Source organism: Egretta garzetta, unplaced genomic scaffold (genome assembly GCF_000687185.1).
Source record: "Egretta garzetta isolate BGI_Z169 unplaced genomic scaffold, ASM68718v1 scaffold148, whole genome shotgun sequence".
In the NCBI taxonomy this organism is placed as follows: Eukaryota; Metazoa; Chordata; class Aves; order Pelecaniformes; family Ardeidae; genus Egretta; species Egretta garzetta.
Genome location: NW_009260669.1, coordinates 3,429,125 through 3,441,250, shown reverse-complemented (window position 1 = coordinate 3,441,250; position 12,126 = coordinate 3,429,125).

The window sequence follows — 12,126 nt, the reverse complement described above, 5'->3', positions numbered from 1 at the left end:
TTATATTTCTAGGCTAAATCCACTGCCTTTATACTTTCACATATTCAGCACCAGAAAGAAAGCAAATTAGCTTGTCCCTTAAAATAAACACTTTGCTAAGGCTAAAACTCTGCCTTCAAACCCCTATGTAAATCTGTCATTTGCTTGACTAGTTTATTTGGATGATTAGACCATAACAGGAGGTGTTTATAGGTAAGTCAGAAAGAGAAGTAACTATCCATACCCTTTAAAACATAAGAATAATTATTTAGACTCTTCCAATGACTTTTGTCAAGCTCCACAAGAATAAGAGCGAGGTAGGTCTTCATTTAGAACTTCTCTGAAGCGTTGCCTCTTCACTGGAGGAAATAGGGACTTCAGAATCATAGAATCATAGAATGGTTTGGGTTGTAAGGGACCTTTAAAGATCACCTAGTTCATCCCCCCTGTCATTGACAGGGATGCCTTTCACTAGATCAGGTTGCTCAAAGTCCTAATCCGGACTTGAACACTTCCAGAGGTGGGGCATCCATAACTTCTCTGGGCAACCTGTGCCAGGGTCTCACGACCCTCATCATAAAAAAAATTCTTCCTTATACCCAGTTTAAACCCACCCTCTTTCAGTTTAAAACCATTGGCCCCAGCCTGTTACTACAGACCCTGGTAAAAAGTCTTTCGCCATCTTTTTTATAAGCCCCCTTTAAGTACTGAAAGGCCGCAATCAGGTCCCCCGCAGCCTTCTCTTCTCCAGGCTGAACAAGCCCAACTCTCACAGCCTGTCTTCACAGGAGAGGTGTTCCAGCCCTCTGACAACTTTTCTGGCCTCCTCTGGACCTGCTCCAACAGGTCCATGTCTTTCCTGTGCTGGGGACCCCAGAACTGGATGTAGTACTCCAGGTGGGATCTGAAGCGTAAGTGAGGTGTGAATTAAATACAGAGAAATCCTGGACTCAGTCTACACTTGCTGGATTAAATTTATATGACTTAAAAATAGATACTGAGAGCAATAACCACTGTCTGAGTTTTGATTGGATAAAGATGTGTTCTTAAAATTCTGTACCAAAAGAGTATGTCATTAAGAATCTGGTCCCAACTTCATTGACTTTAGGAGAAATAAGCATCACTGAAAGGTTTTATTGATCTGAGAAGAGGGAGGTTTGGATTTAGACAGCTGAATCTTTCTAAATTTAACATATTTCTTTATGATGAAGTGAAAGAGATTTTTTTAATGTTTAGAAGTATCTCTAAAACTCATTTGCAAAGTGCACATTTTTTAATCCATTTCTAAATCCAACCAGCCTGCAAAAAAACCTACTTTATGTACGTTCCTATTCCACGATCTCTGCTTGCTTGCTCATAATCTCTGACAGACCATCTGCTTGAAAATGGCTGCAAAAATGCTTTATATCGGTAAGGTGTTACCATAAAAATCAGTTTTCTTCCTGAGGCATAATTACCACTCATGCAATTACTTAAAAGCTATGCTCTATTTTACGCTCAAAAGATATAGGATATATTGAAGGTAATGTCCAAAAAGATTCAGTCAGCCTAGAAAAAGTAGAGAGAAAGACAGCTGATGATCGTTGATTTCTGTATGAGAAGTGTCTGAATGGATAAAGCTTATTCGTCATGAAAAACAGAACAGTGAAGGGAAGATTATCACAGAGTTCTAAAAAACTGTAAGCAATATGGGAAACGGTGAACAGGGATCAACTGCTGACAAGTTAAGTGAGCTTTGGGGCATTGAATACTTTAGCAAGATGCATGCTCAAACAATCAACGGTAGGTGACTATTAACATATCATTAAACAATGGAACTCATGAAATGCTGTGGACAATCTGTTCAAAAAGCACAACTGACAAATTCATGAAAGGAATGGACTATGGGAGATTTTCTTACATGAATACACCATGTCAAACTTGAGGAGGCCATTTTAGCTGCAACTGAGGTCTTTGGCATGGGTCCTTCAAGAGTGTTCTTGCATAAAAGTACCACCTGCTTGCCTGTTTTCCTGTGACTATTCACTGCTGGAGGCCAGATAGTGATACAGATGGGCCTTTGTTCTGTTCCAGAACTGTTGGTCTGAGGTTCTGGGAAGCTTATTTTTTTTTTTAATCAGACATGGTGTTCAATGTATTCTAGCATAAGAGGCCTTCCTCTTCCCATAAGGTAAGCAGGGAAAAAGTAAAAGGTAGACTTGAAATTCTAACTCCCTGGAACCATATGGTAACTTAACCCAACCTGTGAATTAAGTAAAACAAATCTAGCCTGGATGTGGGTAGGCCAGACATGTCCTTGGGAACCAGCCTGAACAGATGGCCGCCATGTACTGATGCCAATGCAGGAAGCTGGCCATTTAGAAAAGTTTCCTCCTGCCCTTCCTCCCAAGCTTGCTAGTGTGTTTAGAATCAAAGGGAGTAGGCCTTCTGAAAAGTCCCATTTTTGCATCCCTGGAACAAATAGCGTGCTCTGACCACTTAACTATAATAGCTTATGGGTTCAGTGCTCAAGTATGAACCACCTCATCTGGTGCTTTAATCTTGATGCTAGAATAGTGCATTTGGCTTAGAAGGCAAGAACAAAAGAAAGTGTCTTGAAAGTGTGGAGCTATGAAGTAACCACATGTAACATTTCTGAAATAAGGCATGTTTGTAAAGCTTCAAACTGATCTCTTGCTAAAACGAGAGCACATTCTTGTACAAACAGTATTCTCTTCTTCTTAAACTGGAGTACAACTGTCCCAGTCTTGACCTTATCCAACTGTATAGAAAGTTTTCTATGTGATAAATAAGACTTAACTTCAGATGTTAAACATTTCCCCTCTGTTTTTTCCAAGCCTTGTTTTTAACCATCTACATGAAACTTTAAATCTTCAAAACTTTATATCAAAATTCCAAAAAGAGGTGATTTTATCATTAAATGTTTATAAGCAAGCACATACTCAGACTAAAAAACTGTGTGCCAGGAAAGTCCCTATGCTACCTGAAACAAAAAGAGTTTTTTGCCTGAAGTTAGCAGCAGCAAAGAGATGACAGGTGATCTTGGAAGGCACTTTCAGCATCTGAACGCTGCATTAAGGATCCCAAGCCATCATTTAGGTGTCACTAGCGTTCATTAAATTCCCACCTTACCCTGTAGGTACCTTAAGTGCCTAATCTAACAGGTTAAGGGTTTAGTCACAGAGCTTTAGCATCATGATGCTTTTTCTTTTCTTAATGGACAGAAAGTAGCTCCTACAGGCTGACTCCAAGTGGCTGCATTAGGCTTCTGCTCTGAAATGCCCTGCAGGGCAAATCCTTTTTCTCACCAGGGAATAAAAAGCGAATGGTGGACATTAGTCTCCCTCACGTTATCCTTTGTGATTATTCCACATAATTTCCCATGTGACATCTAAACTGAGAAACTCCAGAGCAGAAGAAGGTTCCTGATCTGAGTGTAAATCTTAGCCTGTCCCAACTCCACATGAAAGTGGGATTTAAGCACACCCCAGACATCTCCCAAATCTTGTTTACTGGGGAAAGATAACTGAGGCACAGGCTGGCTGTAATCTATGGTGAACTTTTAAGAGGTCTTTGTTTTGAAACACCACAGGGTGTTCCATGGTGCAGAGCTAAAGGTCAGTTTAGGAGCAGCCCAGGACATTTGAATTTCTGTGGCAGGAAATGTCTATTTTGAGGATGTCCAGGAGCAAGGTGCTAAACTCATGACTTCATCCTCCTGCATGACTTCATCCTCTTGTCTTGCTGAGCTCACCTGCATGACCTGACCCAATAGACCTGCTTACAGCACATCTAACTCCGAAACAGAACAATAAATACAGTGTTGGCACCCTCCTACATACTCAATATATTCTAGGTTGTAGATTTCCTTCTTCTGCCTTAGATTAAAACTCATTTTGTATTAAATATTTGACCATTCATTCAAGTGCAAGTGGAATGTAGGCTTCTGTACAATTCTGTTTGTGTCTTTGTTAGAATTGGCTATAAGGTTAATTAAATCGTAGAGAAGTGTGCTCAAGGCTTTTCTTAAAGAATATTTGTTATCTAAATCAAACTGAAAGATCTGTTTTCAAAATATCCTGCACGAGTTTTTCTAAAATTATTTTTTAAAAAATTTAGGGTCTTTTTAATGATTTTTTTTTCAGAAAAGGGAAATTTTCCTGAAATTTTGAAACTGCTCTTTGAAATTAGAAAGGGCAAAACTAACGGCCACCTCTCCCCTTCCTCAGCACTTCCTAGGTGCCAGAGCTATTCCCACCACCCTCACACCCCTCCCAAACCCTTTCCCCTTCCTCACAGGAATGCTCTGCTCCCAAACCTGTTACTTTCAGGGTGGGTCTTCCTTCTGTCTGCCCCTTCCAGGGCCCTCACAGTGAGATGTAAGCTTCCTCTTTCTGTTGGACTGGAGTGGCCCAGCCAGCAAGGTGGGCTGACCCTGCTTGACTCACCAGCTTCAGCAGACAGGGTGCTCAGCAGAGAGCTGGCTATTGCTCAGCAGGGAGCAGGGAGGCTGAACGAGGAATTTTAGTAATGAAATTTAGTGGACCAAACATGCTGTTTGATGAGCCTGAGGTGTTAATAAACTGTGTGATGTGCAGCAGTGAAGTGGATCACTTCTCTGTGTCCTTTTCTCTTTTATTTTCAAATATACTCATCCTGAGACAGCTCAGCTTCTGCTGTTACCAAGTGTAAAACTGATGATAAAAGAACGGGGCAGCATTCAGGACAGGCTCCAGAGAAGTCAGGGACACCACAAATCTTGCTTGCTTTGAAAATGGAAAAAATTTACTTACCTATTTAACAAACAGAACAAGCAAAAACCAGTCCAAGAAACCACTTGGCAAAACATTGCACGGGGCATTTCACTCTCCACCTTGGCAGAAGACAACGGTGGAGATGACTTGCATATGAGAGCTGCCTATGGTAACTAGAAATGGTTATAAGAATGTTGCCAGCACATTTACATCTGAAAAGGCTGTTTCAGCAACAGTGATATATTTAAATACAACGTCACACTGTTTCCAAGAGGAGATACTTTGATCTAGAGAAGTGAACATTTCATTTATCACTACATTTAAAAAATGTCCTTAGTTAACTGCTGTGATTTTTTGTCTTGCAAGTTAGTTTTGGCATGGCATTTCACACAAATTTTTAATGAACACATATGTAATCACATAAAAAGTAACAATAAAACCCCCAAAAATCTAGGAAAATTATTCAGGACCCTTCAAAGTTCCATTCAGGTCCAGCAATGCCCTTTAACACACTCTAATGTGCACTTTAATGCACATAGTTACCCATGTAACTATACCTATACAGGTACATATATCTATGCTTGTATTGGTAAACAAGTTTTCTACCACTAATTTTCCACCTCTTCTAGCTCCTTCTTGAAACTTAAAAACTTAAACTGAATTTATCTTCTATCAGGTTTAGGTCCTAAAAAAAAAATTCTTGAAGTTGTTTATTCTATGAGGCACCAGCTCCTGTATTTATAGTGATTTACACTATATATTTTATAATTTTGTATATACAAAACTTCCTGCTTCCATTTGCTCAATTTCCTAAAGTTTGAATAGCTTGCTTTGTCTTTTATCCCATCATTTTCTTATGGTTTACTTAAATTTAGTTGATAGACTCACTAACTTATGCCCCAGAGTAAAATCCCTTCACAGATTTCCTTTCATGTGGAGGAATTAGATGTCTTTTGTGTGCATAAATTGAAAATATTCAAGAATCATCTTTCTTACAGGCTTAGCTTGGGAAATACAGAGTCTTTTCTTTTCCCCTTTCAAGGTAAAAAATAAACTTATCTCTTATTCGTAGTGAGCCAAAAAGTTGTCCTGTTCTCACTGTGCTCACACATAATGATTTTTTAAGGTTTTCAATAATAATCTTAATGAACAAGTCAGGGAATTAGTTGGCTGTATAAGTGACTGCCATCAGGTCACTTAAAGGGTAAGATAATCTTAAAATTAGTGAGGCACTGGGGAAGGCTATTTGGAACATTTCAAAATATATGTGTTGAGCTGTTCAGGAAACCTTTTTAACTCTATCTTTTGCTAGAAAGAGAAGGTCTCCCACCGGCTGAAGAATGACAAAACATCCATATATAATTTAATTTGTTTTGTATAATTTTACACATTATTTTATTTGGAATAGAAGACACAAATTTGCAGGGCTTCTCAGCAAGTTTCTATTTTATTTGAATTTCTGCATTTTGGCAGCGCACAGCAGGATAAATATATGCAGAATTTCTTTCACCCTTTAAATAAAGGAGGCTGAGAGCGGATTGGGAAAATCTATACCTATGAATAGTGCTGGGTGCAATTCTTTTAGTCAAGCAGGTCAGTGGGTAGCAGAGTGGCAGCTGATAACACCTGGTTGTGATGACAATAACATGCTCAGCGTGTATCTATGCCTTTCCCTCTCGTGGTTGCTGAGTCCACAGATGACAACCTACTGCTGCTACCCATGATGGGAACTAAGCTGTGGGTTCAGCCAGTGGAGACCTCATTCAAAAGTAAATTTGCAGACTCTGAGACCTTTCTATTTCCATGATCAAAACAAAATGAGAAACCTCAGGCTACATATAATTTAATATTTTTTCTGGTTTTAATTTTTATATATGCTATGTTATCATCAATCAGGACAGAGGGTTGAGTGTCACAAAGTATTTTCATAAGAAAAATTTTGTGTATTACATAGATTTTTATTCTCATTGGTGTTATCTTTTTATGTTCCAATGGTCTACAGCAGAAATTCTGAGTCTCGTACACATGTGAGTGTGTGATCACAGAAAAATAAAATGACAAAAGTCAAAACTGAGATGACTGTGGGTTTGTCTGACAAACATAAACAAAATATAGCAAAGATGGGATCAAACTGGTATGGAACAAAATAACCCATTATGGCTGTGAACACTTAAGGAATGCTTTAATATGAACAAGAAATACATTGTAAACAGAGCTGATATTTCACAATTGATTCTCTCCGCTCACAGCTTGAAGAGGACCTTTGTAGAATGAAGATGGTTCAAATTCCAGATCATTAGTGAGAATGACAAACCAAAGGCTAAAATGATCCCAAGGAAGTTAAAGTTTATCAAGGTAAAAATGCTTCTGAAGTTTGTGTTTTCAGTTGTTCTGACACCCCCTCCCCCGAAACAATGCCCACCAAAACCCCTCTCACAGCAAACTGTTAGCGCTTTTAAGGTATTTTACGGCTTTTACTTCACATGTCAAGTGGGGTCTGCTTACAGCTAACACAAATTAACCATTCTGTATTGAAACTGATCTCTCTTAAGTTATGACTATTAACATAGAAGACAAACATGTTTAATATACTTTAGGGCTAAGCCACCCTTGCAATGGAAAATGAGTAATTTCTATATATTTTTTTTTAACAAATCATTTCACCACTTGGTTTTTCAGAGAAAACATTGTATTACTTGGCGTAAGTTGTAGGATATTGTGCAATACACAACAGAGTTCATATTTTCAGCCCATTGCAGTGTTTCAGCATAGCTTCACTGAGTTCAGTACTGCTGCTAGGAATTACATCAGCCAAGGATCTGCTGTTGAACTGAGCTGCAGATTTGGTGCGTAACATATACAGAGATGAAAAAAATGCCCCATTCATAATGAAAAAGTAAGAACAAAAGCTTGAGTGTCTAGTCAAAAAGAATCCTGCAACCAACAATTTTTACAGTTGTTGTTAATTTAAGTGGCTTACGATTCACTCTTCACTAAGCCATACTAGATATTTGTTTGGGGATATTTTGCTTCTATATACCAGACACAGAAAATAACATAGCTTAAGGGTTATGGAAGGGGCAAAGTGACATAATAAAATGCAGAAATAGAGAAATCAGCAGAGCTACCTGGGAGGCCAAAAACACAACAAAAAAACCTGTTGTTCATGTTGGCAGAAAGGTTTGACAAAAAAAAGAAAATTACAAACATTTTCCTTCTGTTTTTTAAACAAAAATGTATGTTTCCTTTAATCAAAACTCAGACTCTAAACCACCTAAGTAAATCCCTCTTTCTCATTCCAGTAATGTAAAAAGAACACAACTGTTCAGAGCAATAGCAAATCTTTTCCTCATCCTGGCTCCAGCAGATGTCACTTTTTTCAAGTTTCAGAGAAAGATGCAAGAATTCCTCTAAAGGACACATGCAAAATAACCTATTAGAAGGGAAGCTCTGCTTAGAAAAATATATGCCATTTTTGAATGGTGCTCTCACTGAAAAATGGTAGACCTGATCCTTAAGTCTACTTTCACACATCATCTTTCAAAAAATATATCAGACCATGAATGAAAAATGTTAGTGCCATTGTGGGGTATCAGTTAAGAAAAATATGTGAGGTTTTTATACTAGTTTCCTTCACAAATTGGTGAGTTTATGTCTGCCAGAAGATTATCTGCTTTTCAAAGAACATATGTAATATGACAGTTGTAAATTCTACCACATTTTTCTTCTTGAGTGTTCATGGACAGGATGCTGCACTTTAAAGAAATACTGTGGGACCAAAAATTTGAGGTCAATGGGTCTGGTTGGCTATAACTGGGTGGATTTTCTATATTTAATTAAGTGGCTGATCCTGAGAGAATAGTCATCTGCTGTTTCCACTAACCTGAAGATGTGAGTACTCAAGACTTTTAGAGTCACTCCCTAAAAATTGAGATTAGCAGTTGAAGAATCCATCCTGTGACTCATGGGACCTCAGATTCAGCCCACCACAAGTCTTTACCTCCCTTGTTTTGCAGGGGAGTAGTGAAATTTGGCTGGTTCTGGGTATTTTCCCTGGCGGTTTCTATCTTGCCTTAATTCCTTTGCAGACTTTTAACCTGCTCATGTTCTCCTTTGGACCATACATGCCTAACAGTGACATTCTGGGTCTATGGTGCTCCCTTCTTATCAGAGCTCTTGATACAAGGCAAATTTCTGCAGCAGCCTTGAGGGGGATTCATAGCGTAGTGACATGCAAGGCAGAAATTCCCACCTTCATCTCTGTCCACCTGCGTGGTACACATGCTCCTTCCCACAACCGTGCCTTTCAGTTAGTCCTTCTAGATTTGCCTTAAACGTTAGCGTATCCCCATCCTCCTTCCCACAACCGTGCCTTTCAGTTAGTCCTAGATTTGGCTTAAACGTTAGCGTATCCCCATTTTACCTCCTTTTTACAATAGTGTGTTCTTCCACACATCCTTCTTCCTCATCTTCAGTACTATTCGACAGTTTACCCATTGAAGCCTCTGGTGTGAGGTAGATCATTAAGAAAAGGAAATAACATGTCCTAGACTGAAAAAACAGAGAGTGCTAAAAGCTAAATCTCTGTAATTGTTCTGGTTTTCTGGTGTTTCCTGTGGATTAGGATGAAAATCTGGCTCTCTTGATTGCTTCTAGATGAGAGTAAAATATAAAATTCTGTTCCCAGTTGGATCTTCCTTGGTTGCTTTTGTGTGTGTTTGTTTTTGCATTGAAAAATTATTATTATGACTTCTACTATTTTTTTTCTGTGTAGGGTTTGCAAAACCTCTCATTGTTCTATCCCAGAAATAAGCCTGACGTGCATGAGCTGCTTCTCTTGATGCACAGGAGTAGATTCTTATGGCCACATATGAAAGGAGTGAAACTAATGGGCATTGTCCATTACAAAAATACTAGTTTGATGCATGACTTGTATTTTGCCTTGTCAGTGGTGTGGTATCACAAAACCAGGCTTAGATTTTTTTCAGTGAAATCCAGGCTAACCATTTTGGAAAAGGAAGAATGTATGTATGTATGGGCAGCCAAAGATATTCTCTAAAGCCATGAGCACAGAACACATTTCTGCCACAACCACCACAAAACCCGGGAGTAAGTTGCTTCAGATCACTCCAAAAACCACCTAGGTCCTTGCCAAGTGTGTTTTCCTTTATAGTTTAATTCTAGATTCAACAAACACAAAGAAAAGGCCATCAAACGAACAGAGGCTATGTAATTTACAATTAGAACATGCAACTGGTGTTTCATAAAAATATGGATACAGTTATGTCTCTGGGCTGAATTGAAAGAACCACAAGTTCTGACAACTTGCACCTGCAATATAAATTCACTGGATTTTTAGAAAAGTGAAGTACTACATTACATGTACACAAAGTGCATATTCCTCAGCTATGGTCCTCTTTTGAAACCTAGCTCCTGAACTATGTTGCCAAAAGAAACAGCTTTTGTGTTTTCAGACAGCCAACATCTTATAAAACCAGGCAGATGAATGATGTTATATGTAAGGGATGAATAAAAATATAAAAGATCTGAAGTTCCAAACAGGCTCTGCAAGCCAAGAAAACTGTATTAAAATTCACTCCGTAGAAAATAAAAGCAAATAACATCGGGACCAACCTGAGCATTTAGTCCTGCTCCAGAAGCTAAAGGCTTGTGAGTGTTCCCGAGGCAGAATGATTCCTCAATTTGCAGTCAAATTTCCTAAGATGTTTGAATTACGTTGCTAATGGGTTTGTTCATTGACAGTAAAGGTATGAGCCTATGGCTTATGAAAGTTTTATGTTGAATGGGTACCTTTATTATTATCTGAGACTGACAGCATTGAGAGCCATGCTCTTGAATTCTGGCTTTTGAATTTGGGGGGAGCTTTTTACCATTGATGGCAGAAGACTAGGATTTCATTCACAGATTAAAGCCAGAAGAAAGATTTTGATAACTCAGACTGAGCGCCTTCATAATTAAAATTATAGAAATGTACACACAAAAAAAAATATGCTTGAGTTGGAGCCTAATAATTCAACTGCATGACTGTAATTCCTCTGTGATCTCTACAGTTATATCAGTGTACAGCTTAGATAAAAATAGATATATTCCCTAATTTATATAAATGAAGGAATTGAACCCAACATTGATCAGCAAAAGCAGACACTGCTTTTAAATTTTTCCACTCCAGTAAAATACCCAGGTGAAAATTTCCTCTGTTCTTCAAGCAGTTGCCAGTTCAATCTGCTTTTACTTATACCTATGTAAAGCATAAGTACTGATACCATAACTAAGGACTTCAGAAAGAGTTAGACCTATTTGTCAGATGTTATACAAATGCACAGGAAAATTCATTCTTTTCCTAGGCTACACCTGATTTTAATCAGAAACTTGCAACTGACCATCCAAAATGATAAGAAGAATGGCAGTGTACATAAAAAGGTCACCTGTGGGTTAGTTATGGGTGAGAGTCATCTCACCTGATTTTACATATCTGAAGATTAAAGTTCTGACAATGAATCAGTCACCATAGGTTGCCTTTGCGGAGCTCCTCCACAGAAATCATCATCTGACCTCTCTAGAACAGGGTCCATATTCTTTGGAGGTGCCTATTTCTCTTCTTGGGCTAATTGGTAGTCTCAGGTGACTGGACCATAATTAAAGCCTTACTTTTGACTCACACTTGCATGGTTGAGCTTTCTGTATGACCAAGGAGTATCCCGAAGAGAGGAACAGAAGAAAAGAGGCCACAAACTGAGTAATAGGAAGCGAGGAAAGAAAAGCGTACTTTCATCAGTATTTTTTAAAAACGTCTCATTTAGTGAAACTATTCCTCCTTTATTTTATTTTGTGGTCTCCTCTAGAAAAGGGTTGCTCTAATACAGAGTGATTCTGGCAGTAGTCCTTGCTGTTACAATATACATCCTGGAAGAATGTAAGAAACTGGATCAGTCTCTGTCCCTCAGTCACATAAGTTACAGCTTGGATATATATATTTGAGCTCTTTATGACCTTGCAGATGCTTCTATTGTGAACAATCACTTCATTTGTTTCCATCATTCCATTCTTTTTTATTTCTGTTTTATTATTTTCTATTCAAGCCTAGAATTTTAATTATGCTTTTTTTTGTCTTTCTCAGCTAATAGCTTCACAAACAGCACAGTGTGACTCTTTGATCCCTTTTGCCATTCAAAAATAGGATAGATGTAAATAATCCCAGGTAAACTCAGAAGTTACCAGGGTGTTCAGTACTGCTTAGATATAACCCGGAGTTCCCCAACATACATCTGGTTCTGCTCTGTGTTTTGTTTTTGCCGACAATACATTTATGACTGGTAAATGGTCTACAGTGTCTTACGTATTCAGAGACCTTAATGTGCCAAATTAATTTTCT